Source organism: Triticum aestivum, chromosome 3D, assembly GCF_018294505.1.
Source record: "Triticum aestivum cultivar Chinese Spring chromosome 3D, IWGSC CS RefSeq v2.1, whole genome shotgun sequence".
In the NCBI taxonomy this organism is placed as follows: domain Eukaryota; kingdom Viridiplantae; phylum Streptophyta; class Magnoliopsida; order Poales; family Poaceae; genus Triticum; species Triticum aestivum.
Window position 1 is genome coordinate 83,653,040 of NC_057802.1, and position 14,220 is coordinate 83,667,259.

A 14,220-nucleotide genomic window follows, 5' to 3' on the forward strand; every position below is an offset into this window, starting at 1 on the left:
ACAACCTCCACAAGCAGCTAACGGAATGGAAATTAAGATTACAACTTGCAAAGGCCGAGCACTCCACACTAGGATCATACGTAGCAGAACAGAGCAGTAGAGCAGGACATAGCTGACCTTCGAAGATGGACCATGCTCCAGGAAATCCTAGAGAAGAAGGGGAACAACATCTTCCTTCTCTATCACCGAAGAGGGACCCTACCCCCTCGCCATGGCTTGTAGGCGCCGCACCGTCGGGTGTTCGTGAAGCTCACCCTAGAGCTGGAAGAATGATGTCCTCACATCATAAGGTGGACATAGGGCGACCACTTCGATTTGGGATATCCCTAGCCGGCCGCTCCGCCACGGTCCATGCCCAACTAGTTGGAGACATGCTTCATGGAATACGAAGAGGAGGCACCTCAATCCCTCACCTGCAGAGCCTCCCGACCGAGCGCAGCACCCCTGACGAAGCCTCCAGCAAGGTCACGACGCGCAAGGCGCTGCCGCTGCCAAATCTACAGTAGATAAAGGGTTTTCACCCGGGTAGGGGGGTCGGGGTGGAGAGCAGGGGACCTCGGCTGTGCCCCCATGGAGGAAAGTAGTGCCCTTGGGCGTTGCCGCCGCCGGGCCGGCCGGACAGGCCAAGGTTTTGAAGGAAATATGCCCTAGAGGCAATAATAAAGTTGTTATTTATATTTTCTTATATCATGATAAATGTTTATTATTCATGCTAGAATTGTATTAACTGGAAACTTAGTACATGTGTGAATACATAGACAAACAGAGTGTCACTAGTATGCCTCTACTTGACTAGCTCGTTGAATTAAAGATGGTTAAGTTTCCTAGCCATAGACATGAGTTGTCATTTGATTAACAAGATCACATCATTAGAGAATGATGTGATTGACTTGACCCATTCCTTTAGTGTAGCACTTGATCGTTTAGTATATTGCTATTGCTTTCTTCATCACTTATACATGTTCCTATGACTATGAGATTATGCAACTCCCGAATACCGGAGGAACACTTTGTCTGCTACCAAACGTCACAACGTAACTGGGTGATTATAAAGGTGCTCTACAGGTGTCTCCGATGGTGTTTGTTGAGTTGGCATAGATCGAGATTAGGATATGTCACTCCGATTGTCGGAGAGGTATCTCTGGGCCCTCTCGGTAATGCACATCACTATAAGCCTTGCAAGCAATGTGACTAATGAGTTAGTTGCGGGATGATGCATTATGGAATGAGTAAGGAGACTTGCCGGTAACGAGATTGAACTAGGTATTGAGATACCGACGATCGAATCTCGGACAAGTAACATACCGATGATAAAGGGAACAACGTATATCATTATGCGGTTTGACCGATAAATATCTTCGTAGAATATGTGGGAGCCAATATGAACATCCAGGTTCCGCCATTGGTTATTGACCGGAGATGTGTCTCGGTCATGTCTACATAGTTCTCGAACCCGTAGGGTCTGCACGCTTAACGTTTGGTGACGATCGGTATTATGAGTTTATGTGTTTTGATGTACTGCAGGTAGTTCGGAGTCCCGGATGTGATCACGGACATGACGAGGAGTCTCGAAATGGTCGAGACATAAAGATTGATATATTGGATGACATATTCGGACACCGGATGAGTTCTGGGGGTCACCGGATAATTATCGGAGTGCCGGGGGGTTATCGGAACCCCCGGGGGAACTAATGGGCCAACATGGGCCTTGTGAGAGAGAGATGAGGGGACATAGGGCTGCCCCCCTTGAGGAGTCCAAATTGGACAAGGAGGGGGCGGCGCCCCCTCTTTCCCTCCCTCTCTCCTCTCCTTCCTTCCCCCTTCCTCCTCCTAGTTGGACTAGGAAAGGGGGAGTCCTACTCTTACTAGGAGGAGGACTCCTCCCCCTCCTTGGCGCGCCCCAGGGGCCGGCCGGCCTCCCCCTTTCTCCTTTATATACGGGGGCAGGGGGCACCCTAGTACACAACAACAGACATTGTATTAGCCGTGTGTGGTGCCCCCCTCCAGCATAATCCACCTTGGTCATATCGTTGCAGTGCTTAGGCGAAGCCCTGCGCCGGTAGCTTCATCATCACCGTCATCACGCCGTCGTGCTGATGAAGCTCTCCCTCGACACTCAGCTGGATCAAGAGTTCGTGGGACGTCACTGAGCCGAACGTGTGCAGATCGCGGAGGTGCCGTACTTTCAGTACTAGGATCGGTCGGATCGTGAAGACGTACGACTACATCAACCGCGTTGTCATAACGCTTCCGCTTACGGTCTACGAGGGTACGTGGACTACACTCTTCCCTCTCGTTGCTATGCATCACCATGATCTTGCGTGTGCGTAGGAAATTTTTGAAATTACCGCGTTCCCCAACAGTGGCATCCCAGCCAGGTTTATGCGTAGATGTTATATGCACGACTAGAACACAAGTGAGTTGTGGGCGATCATAGTCATACTGCTTACCAGCATGTCATACTTTGATTCGGCGGTGTTGTTGGATGAAGCGACCCGGACCGACATTACGCGTACGCTTACGCGAGACTAGTTCTACTGACGTGCTTCGCACACAGGTGGCTGGCGGGTGTCAGTTTCTCCAACTTTAGTTGAATCGAGTGTGGCTACGCCCGGTCCTTGTTGAAGGTTAAAACAGCACATACTTGATGAAAAATCGTTGTGGTTTTGATGCGTAGGTAAGAACGTGAAAGCACAAGTGCTCCCTGGGTGATTTTGGTAATTAATGTCAACATATCACTTGTTGGACTAATGTTTTCATCTAGTATGTTTCAGATAAGTTCAACAATGGAGTGGCATGGACTAGAGGATGTGGAACCCCTTCAAAATGCTAAGGACAAAAGTTTGGCTCAAGGTCAAAGCACAAGACTCTACATTTTTCATTTTAGTGATCCAAGATCGCATTGAGGTCATAGGAAAGCCAATACTATTAAGAGGGGATGATGTGTTGCTTAATGGCTTGCTTGCTCAAAGTGCTTAGTGATATGCTCCAAAACCCTCAACCACTTTCTCATATCCACATATGTCCCAAACCAAAAGTCAAACTCGGCCCCACCGAATCTTTCTATCCGGCGCCACCGAGTTCACTTGACATAGCCACTGCCACAAACCCTAATCAATTCGGTCTCACCGATGGGATCTTGGTCTCACCGAGATGGGCTTGTAAACTCTCTGTTGCCTATTGCATTAATTTCAGTCTCACCGAGATATGAAATCGGTCCCTCCGAGTTTGCTTGGCCAACTCTCTGTTTGCCTATTACCAAAATCGGTCCCACCGAGTTTGTGTAATCGGTCCAACCGAGATGAGGCTTTACCCTAACCCTAGCACATCGGTCCCACCGAGTTGATTATATTGGTCCCATCGAAATGCCTAACGGTCACATTATGAACCAAATTGGTTTGACCGAATTTCAGTATTCGGTCCCACCGAGTTTGGTGATTTGTGTGTAACGGTTAGATTTTGTGTGGAGGCTATATATACCCCTCCACCCACTCTTCATTCGTGGAGAGAGCCATCAGAACATGCCTACACTTCCAACATACATTTTCTGAGAGAACCACCTACACTTGTGTTGAGGTCAAGATATCCCATTCCAACCACATAAATCTTGATCTCTAGCCTTCCCCAAGTTGCTTTCCACCCAAATCATCTTTCTACCAAATCCAATCCTATGAGAGAGAGTTGAGTGTTGGGAAGACTATCATTTGAAGCACAAGAGCAAGGAGTTCATCATCAACACACCATCTATTACCTTTTGGGGAGTGGTGTCTCCTAGATTGGTTAGGTGTCACTTGGGAGCCTCCGTCAAGATTGTGGAGTTGAACCAAGAAGTTTGTACGGGCAAGGAGATCGCCTACTCTGTGAATATCTACCCTAGTGAGGCAAGTCCTTCGTGGGCGATGGCCATGGTGGGATAGACAAGGTTGCTTCTTCGTGGACCCTTCGTGGGTGGAGCCCTCCGTGGACTCGCGCAACTGTTACCTTTCGTGGGTTGAAGTCTCCATCAACGTGGATGTACGATAGCACCTCCTATCGGAACCACACCAAAAATCTCCGTGTCTCCAATTGCGTTTGCACACTCCAATCCCATCCCTTTACATTCTTGCAACTTGCATGATTTACTTTACACTGCTCATATACTCTTGTCATGCTTGCCTGATATGTATTGTGAATGTTTAAACATGTGCTAAAACTCCACTTCAACTTAAAGAAATTGAAAACTGCAACTTTTCTTACTAACAGTCTATTCACCCCCCCTTTAGACACCTCTTCTCGATCCTTTCAATTGGTATCAGAGCATTGGTCTCCATTGACTTGGTTTAAACACCTTTGGAGGAAGATGGATGAGTCTACATTGGGGAGTCTTAGACGTTGAGTGCCTATTCTTGATGGAGAGTTCTTTCATGAGTGGAAAAATGAGATGCTTGAGATTTTCAATGAATATCATTTGACCAAGTACATTACTGCTCCTTGTGCTTGCATTGTTGATCCTTTGCATCCCACACCCGATGAGGATCTTTACATGATTCGCAATCTTAGAACTATCAATCTTATTGTGAAAGGATTGCTGAAAAATTTGATTGCTAGCTTACCTACTCTAGATTGTGCTTACACCATATGGAGATTTCTAGAGGAATGTTTCCCAAATTATTCCTTGAAAAATCTAGATGAGATTCTCCATAAGTATATTGCCTTGAATAGGATGAGTACTAGTGATCCTAAGTTTGATGATTGTCTATTTGAGCTTCGTGATCTCATGCGTGCCAAAGGAGATGTTGGAATTATTAGCAATATCATTTCCGAAGTCATTAGAATTCATAGAGATGAACATTGTTACGGTCATACTTCTAATGAATCACTCTCTCTAGGAATTGATCCATCACATGACAATGTTGACATGGATACTATGATGAGGATGACGATAGTGACTATGATCCTGACGATGCAATGCGACACTTTGGCCTTATGGCTAATCTTTGCGGCTACATGGCTGGAGGAAAGGAATGGGTCCTTGACAGTGGATGTACTGATCATATGACTGGAGACAAAGATATGTTTCATGAGCTTGCTAAAAACGACTGCCCTCGAAAGTATGTCACTTTCGGTGATAACTCAAAGGGTAAGGTGGTTGGCCTTGGTAAGGTGGCCGTCTCACATGATAGCTCATACAAAATGTCATGCTCGTTGAATCGCTTGGCTACAATTTACTTTCCGTATCTAGACTTGCTGACTTTGGTTTCAACGTCCTATTTACTGAAGTAGATTTCCAAGTGTTTCGTAGAGATAATCATAAAATGGTCTTTACCGGTATCCGTAGAGGTGATCTTTACATTGTTGATTTCACTAAAAAGGCTCAACCTAGAACTTGCTTTATTGCTAAATCTTCTAAAGGCTGGTTGTGGCATAGAAGGTTAGGTCATGTGGGCATGCCAAATCTTGATAAGCTTATTAAAGGTGATCATATCCTTGGAATAAAAGATGTTATATTTGACAAGGATAGACTTTGTAGTGCTTGTCAAGCAGGGAAGCAAGTTGGGGGAAGCCACCCCATGAAGAACATCATGACCACGGGAAGACCGCTCGAGCTACTTCACATGGATCTCTTTGGACCTAATGCCTACAAGAGTCTCGGTGGTAACTCATTTGGTCTAGTCATAGTTGATGATTTTTCAAGATTTACGTGGGTGTTCTTTCTTGATGATAAATCGCAGGTCCAAAAGATCTTCAAAAACTTCGCTAGGAAGGCCCAAAATCAGTTTGAAGTGAAGATCAAGAAGGTTCGGAGCGACAACGAAACGGAGTTCAAGAACGCCAATGTGGATACCTTTCTTGACGAAGAAGGGATTTCACATGAGTTCTCGGCTACGTACACGCGTCAACAAAATGGAGTTGTTGAGAGGAAGAACCGGACTCTTATTGAGATGGCAAGAATGATGCTTGTTGAGTACAAGACTCCAAAACACTTTTGGGCGGAAGCGGTTGAGACAGCTCATCATGCAACAAATCGCTTGTATCTTCACAAGCTACTTGGCAAGACGGCATACGAGCTCCTCACCGGTAACAAACCCCAAGTTGGATACTTTCGAGTATTCGGCTCAAAGTGCTACATTCTTGATAAGCATCGTCGTTCTAAATTTGCTCCTAAATCTCATGAAGGTTTCCTACTTGGTTATGGCTCAAACTCTCACACTTACCGTGTCTACAACAATTTCACCCGAAAGGTTGAAGAGACGGTAGATGTGAAGTTTGATGAATCTAACGGCTCGCAAGTAGAGCAATTGCCAATTGATGTAGGAGATAAAGATCCTTCGGAAGAAATCCGAGACTTGTCTATTGGAAAGATCCGTCCAACAGAAGTGAAGGAGAGTACCTCGTCCGTTCAAGTGGAAGCTTCTACCTCATGACAAGGTGAACCAAGAGTTGATACGGGAGCATCCACAAGTGGGACGCACCAAGATGAAGAAAACGAGGAAGTACATCAAGATGAACCTCATCAACCTCCTTCTCCACCACGACAATAGAACGACAACGTCAAAAATGAAGAAGACCAAGAAGAAGGACAAGATGAAGAAGATGTTCCACCCCGACCCAAGCAAAAGCTCTCACGAGTTAGAGCAAGAGTCGCCAAGGAACATCCCGTCGAGCAAATCTACAATGATATCCAAACCAGGAGGATCACTCGCTCTAAATCTTGTTTGGCTAATTTTGTGAACATTGTTTATTCATCTCTAGTATTGAACCTACGAAGGTTGAAGAAGCATTGGAAGATCCGGATTGGATAAACGCCATGCATGAAGAGCTGCATAACTTTGAAAGAAATCAAGTGTGGACATTGGTCGAGAAGCCCGACAACAACCACTACATCATCGGTACCAAATGGGTGTTTCGCAACAAGCAAGATGAAGATGGTCAAGTCGTCCGCAGCAAAGCTCATCTAGTCGCCCAAGGCTACACTCAAGTCGAAGGTATGGACTACGGTGAGACATATGCCCCCGTTTCTAGACTCGAGTCCATTCGCATCTTACTTGCCTATGCTAATCACCATGATATCACCTTATACCAAATGGACATTAAAAGTGCTTTTCTAAATGGTGAAATTGGGAGGAAGTTTATGTTAAACAACCTCCCGGCTTTGTCAATCCTAATAAACCTAATCATGTTTACAAACTTCACAAAGCTCTTTATGGTCTTAAACAAGTTCCTAGAGCGTGGTATAAATGCTTGACCAAGTTCCTTATTGAAAAAGGCTTTGAGATTGGTAAAATTGATTCTACTCTTTTCACTAAAAGGGTTAATGGAGAATTATTTGTATGCCAAATTTATGTTGATGATATAATATTTGGTTCGACTAACCCTCATTTTAGCGAGAAGTTTGGAAAGCTAATGTCGGAGAAGTTTGAGATGTCTATGATGAGTGACCTCAAGTTCTTTCTTGGTTTGCAAATCAAGCAAATTAAGGAAGGCACCTTTGTTTCTCAAACAAAGTACACCAAGGACTTATTCAAGAAGTTCAATATGCAAGAATGCAAAGGTATGAATACACCCATGCCTACTAGTGGACATCTTGATTTGACTAAGGATGGTAAACCGGTTGATCAAAAGGTTTATCGCTCTATTATTGGATCATTGTTATACCTATGCGCCTCTCGTCCCGATATTATGCTGTGTGTGCATGTGTGCACGATATCAAGCGGCCCCCAAAGAATGTCATCTTAAGGCTGTGAAAAGGATAGTGAGATACTTAATACATACACCAAATTTTGGCATTTGGTATCCTAAGAGGTCCTCTTTTGATCTTGTTGGCTACTCCGATTCGGACTATGCCAGACACAAGGTTGATAGAAAGTCCACTTCGGGTACTTGTCAATTTCTTGGTAGATCTCTTGTGTCTTGGTCCTCCAAGAAACAAAACTCGGTATCCTTATCCACCGCCGAAGCGGAATACATTGCCACCGGTTCATGTTGTGTTGAATTACTTTGGATGACCCAAACTCTTAAAGATTATGGGATTTATGTGAAACATGTTCCATTGCTTTGTGACAATGAAAGTGCTATTAATATAGCTCATAATCCCGTGCAACATTCTCGAACTAAGCATATTGAAGTTCGTCATCATTTCATTCGAGATCATGTTGCTAAAGGGGACATTGATCTTAAGCATGTTCGTACCGACAAGCAATTGGCGGATATATTCACCAAACCGCTTGATGAGAAAGTCTTTTGCCATTTGAGAGGAGAATTTAACATCATTGATGCTTCAAACTTGGAGTAGGAACTCCATTTGGATATATGCAAGGCATGAGCCTATGACTAATCCTTGATATTTCTTTCATGATGCTATTTATTTGTCTTGGATATATTTGCACCCTTGCATGTTATCTAACCCTTGTAGGTACTTGGATGAATCTAAATCCATGAGATTGCAACTCACTCACACCTTGAGCAATCTCTACATCACCAAGTCTCTACACAATGGTGGTTGAAGACAAGGAAGCATGAAATCCTTCAACATATCCTTTGACAAATTCTATATATCAAATTTCATTAGGTATCAAATTTCATAATTGTCATTCAGGATACACAAGTGCTCTTCCTTGCAAAACTAACTCATGTAGGTAGATGAACTCAAATTCCAAGTGGTGCTCCCAACTCTTGATGAGCTACATCAACCTTGAGCAACCCACACAATTTCAACTACATGATCAAGATCAACAGCACCACCCAAGGTATGTCATTCCATCTTAGAGAAGCTTAACCTCAAGTGATAGGTCAAAGCAAATCAACAAGATTTGAATACATCAAGATGCTTAAACGAAAAATGGTAACCCCATTTTGAGCTTAAACGATGAGTATGACCTATGATCAAGTGATCTCACTTGACTCCTAAGTTAATATACTCTAACATAGGTTACTTTGTCGTCGACCAATTCTAGATGAAGTTCTCTAGTGTTTCTCCGTGCTCTTGCATTTGTCTCATGCATGTTTGTTTCCCCTTTAAAAAAACTTCATCTAGATTTCTTTTTATTTTTGTTCTGCATTCCCTGCATCCAATTCATTACAAATCCTTTAGTTAATTCCTTGCAAATCTTTGTGAGATCTTATTTGCCTAGTGAGCTGGGGTGACAAGTGTTTTCTCTGTGATGAACTTGGTCACACCGGTCTATTGCTTTCGGTCTAACCGAATCCTTTCGGTGCAACCGAAGCACACAAATTGGTTTCACTGATTTCACTGTAGAAAAGATATTTTGCCACTTGGTCCTGCATTTTTTTGCTCCAGCTCCACTCAATGAATATTGTCCTCTACCAGCATCACATTCAACATGCTGCTTTGCTCTGTGACTCAAGGACCAAACCCATTTGTAACAAAAATCCAGAAGAGCCCTTCTTGGAAATTGATGTCAAAGGGGGAGAGAGAGATCACATCAAAGCTTAACCACTTTGACAGGGGGAGAGAGTTCTTCAACAGGGAGAAAGAGGAATCACATCAAAGACCCCAGATGCTTGGTGTTCAAGAGGAGAGAAGTCACATGTCTTTAAGAGGGGAAAGACATGTTTATGGTTGTGCTTATTTGGTTATTTTCATTTGCTCTGATTTTCCTTGCTCTGATTTTCTATTCCCTATCTTCTCCCAGTATCCCATACAAGATTCAGGGGGAGCAAGACACCTAAGGGAAGAAAATCTTTAAATTCATTGCATATCTTTACTTTTGGGGACATGTCTATATCCAATAGAGTACTCAGTACTCACTCTCTACATGTCATCCCAATCTTGGTACTCTTGTGATTCCTTTTGTTTGCTCTGACTAGTAGATGTATCTGTGTTATCTAACCTTGTTTACTCAGGTTCATTCCTTTCTAAGCCAACTAAATACCACAAGGTAAGTATATGCATCACACTCATGTGCATGAGGATTTCTTGCTGATGTAAATACTGTTTGCAAGAAGGACTCACGAGCATGAAGATACATTTCCTATATTCACATCATCCGCTCTGATGCATATAGCCAAGATACATGTAACACATTGCTTACTCTGTCATGCTTATGCATTCACATGATCCTATATTCCATGTCTACATGATTGCATACATATAGGGGGAGCTTATGCATGTTACATGTCTTTCCAAAGCTTTACTAGTTATTCTCTATATCCTTGTCTAAAGCTTTGACGTATGTTGTCATCAATTACCAAAAAGGGGGAGATTGAAAGCACAAGTGCTCCCTGGGTTATTTTGGTAATTAATGTCAACATATCACTTATTGGACTAATGTTTTCATCTAGTATGTTTCAGATAAGTTCAACAATGGAGTGGCATGGACTAGAGGATGTGGAACCCCTTCAAAATGCTAAGGACAAAATTTTGGCTCAAGCTCAAAGCACAAGACTCTACATTTTTCATTTTAGTGATCCAAGATCACATTGAGTCCATAGGAAAGCCAATACTATTAAGAGGGGATGAGGTGTTGCTTAATGGCTTTCTTGCTCAAAGTGCTTAGTGATATGCTCCAAAACCCTCAACCACTTTCTCATATCCACATATGTCCCAACCAAAAGTCAAACTCGGCCACACCGAATCTTTCTATCCGGCGCCACCGAGTTCACTTGACATAGCCACTACCACAAACCCTAATCAATTCGGTCTCACCGATGGGATCTCGGTCTCACCGAGATGGGCTTGTAAACTCTCTATTGCCTATAGCATTAATTTCGGTCTCACCGAGATATGAAATCGGTCCCACCGAGTTTGCTTGGCCAACTCTCTGTTTGCCTATTACCAAAATCGGTCCCACCGAGTTTGTGTAATCGGTCCAACCGAGATGAGGCTTTACCCTAACCCTAGCACATCGGTCCCACCGAGTTGATTATATCGGTCCCACCGAAATGCCTAACGGTCACATTATGAACCAAATCGGTCTGACCGAGTTTTAGTATTCGGTCCCACCGAGTTTGGTGATTTGTGTGTAACGGTTAGATTTTGTGTGGAGGGTATATATACCCCTCCACCCACTCTTCATTCGTGGAGAGAGCCATCAGAACATGCCTACACTTCCAACATACATTTTCTGAGAGAGAACCACCTACACTTGTGTTGAGGTCAAGATATCCCATTCCAACCACATAAATTTGATCTCTAGCCTTCCCCAAGTTGCTTTCCACTCAAATCATCTTTCTACCAATCCAATCCTATGAGAGAGAGTTGAGTGTTGGGGAGACTATCATTTGAAGCACAAGAGCAAGGAGTTCATCATCAACACACCATCTATTACCTTTTGGGGAGTGGTGTCTCCTAGATTGGTTAGGTGTCACTTGGGAGCCTCTGTCAAGATTGTGGAGTTGAACCAAGAAGTTTGTACGGGCAAGGAGATCGCCTACTCCGTGAAGATCTACCCTAGTGAGGCAAGTCCTTCGTGGGCGATGGCCATGGTGGGATAGACAAGGTTGCTTCTTCGTGGACCCTTCGTGGGTGGAGCCCTCCGTGGACTCGCGCAACCGTTACCTTTCGTGGGTTGAAGTCTCCATCAACGTGGATGTACGATAGCACCTCCTATCGGAACCACACCAAAAATCTCCGTGTCTCCAATTGCGTTTGCACATTCCAATCCCATCCTTTTACATTCTTGCAACTTGCATGATTTACTTTCCACTGCTCATATACTCTTGTCATGCTTGCCTGATATGTATTGTGAATGTTTAAACATGTGCTAAAACTCCACTTCAACTTAAAGAAATTAAAAACTGCAACTTTTCTTACTAACAGTCTATTCACCCCCCTCTAGACACCTCTTCTCGATCCTTTCAATAGGTATCAGAGCATTGGTCTCCATTGCCTTGGTTTAAACACCTTTGGAGGAAGATGGATGAGTCTACATTGGGGAGTCTTAGACGTTGAGTGCCTAATCTTGATGGAGAGTTCTTTAATGAGTGGAAAAATGAGATGCTTGAGATTTTCAATGAATATCATTTGACCAAGTACATTACTGCTCCTTGTGCTCGCATTGTTGATCCCTTGCATCCCACACCCGATGAGGATCTTGACATGATTCACAACCTTAGAACTATCAATCTTATTGTGAAAGGATTGCCTAAAAATTTGATTGCTAGCTTACATTCTCTAGATTGTGCGTACACCATATGGAGATTTCTAGAGGAACGTTTCCCAAATTATTCCTTGAAAAATCTAGATGAGATTCTCCACAAGTCTATTGCCTTGAATAGGACGAGTACTAGTGATCCTAAGTTTGATGATTGTCTCTTTGAGCTTCCTGATCTCATGCGTGCCAAAGGAGATGTTGGAATTATTAGCAATATCATTTCCGAGGTCATTAGAACTCATAGAGATGAACATTGTTACGGTCATACTTCTAATGAATCACTCTCTCTAGGAATTGATCCATCACATGACAATGTTGAACATGGATACTATGATGAGGATGACGATAGTGACTATGATCTTGACGATGCAATGAGACACTTTGGCCTTATGGCTAATCTTTGCGGCTACATGGCTGGAGGAAAGGAATGGGTCCTTGACAGTGGATGTACTGATCATATGACCAGAGACAAAGATATGTTTCGTGAGCTTGCTGAAAACGACGGCCCTCAAAAGTATGTCACTTTCGGTGATAACTCAAAGGGTAAGGTGGCTGGCCTTGGTAAGGTGGCCATCTCACATGATAGCTCCATACAAAATGTCTTGCTCGTTGAATCGCTTGGCTACAATTTACTTTCCGTATCTAGACTTGCTGACTTTGGTTTCAACGTCCTATTTACTGAAGTAGATTGCCAAGTGTTTCGTAGAGATAATCATAAAATGGTCTTTACCGGTATCCGTAGAGGTGATCTTTACATAGTTGATTTCACTAAAAAGGCTCAACCTAGAACTTGCTTTATTGTGGCATAGAAGGTTAGGTCATGTGGGCATGCGAAATCTTGATAAGCTTATTAAAGGTGATCATATCCTTGGAATAAAAGATGTTATATTTGACAAGGATAGACTTTGTAGTGCTTGTCAAGCAGGGAAGCAAGTTGGAGGAAACCACCCCGTGAAGAGCATCATGACGACGAGAAGACCGCTCGAGCTACTTCACATGGAGATCTTTGGACCTAATGCCTACAAGAGTCTCGGTGGTAACTCATTTGGTCTAGTCATAGTTGATGATTTTTCAAGATTTACGTGGGTGTTCTTTCTTGATGATAAATCGCAGGTCCAATAGATCTTCAAAAACTTCGCTAGGAAGGACCGAAATCAGTTTGAAGTGAAGATCAAGAAGGTTCGGAGCGACAACGAAACGGAGTTCAAGAACGCAAATGTGGATACCTTTCTTGACGACTGGTAGGAGGCATATGGTCAAGACATGATGCTAAATTTTATTGTATGATATGAGCATGTTTTGTAACGGAGTTATCGGCAACTGGCAGAGCCATACGGTTGTCGCTTTATTGTATGAAATGCAATCGCCCTGTAATTTCTTTACTTTATCACTAAACGGTAGCGATAGTCGTAGAAGCAATAGTTGGCGAGACGACAATGATGCTACAATGGAGATCAAGGTGTCGTGCCAGTGACGATGGTGATCATGACGGTGCTTTGGAGATGGAGATCAAAGGCACAAGATGATGATGGCCATATCATATCACTTATATTGATTGCATGTGATGTTCATCCTTTATACATCTTATTTTGCTTAGTCCAACGGTAGCATTATAGGATGATCTCTCACTAAATTTTGAAGGTACAGGTGTTCTCCCTGAGTATGCACCGTTGCGAAAGTTCGTCGTGCCGAGACACCACGTGATGATCAGGTGTGATAAGCTCTACGTTCACATACAACGGGTGCAAGCCAGTTTTGCACACACAGAATACTCGAGTTAAACTTGACGAGCCTAGCATATGCAGATATGGCCTCGAAACACTGAGACTGAAAGGTCGAGCGTGAATCATATAGTAGATATGATCAACATAGTGATGTTCACCATTGAAAACTACTCCATCTCACGTGATGATCAGACATGGTTTAGTTGATTTGGATCACGTGATCACTTAGATGATTAGAGGGATGTCTATCTAAGTGGGAGTTCTTTAGTAATATGATTAATTGAACTTTAATCTATCATGAACTTAGTACCTGATAGTATTTTGCATGTCTATGTTGTTGTAGATAGCCCGTGTTGTTCTTCCATTGAATTTTAATGTGTTCCTAGAGAAAGCTAAGTTGAAAG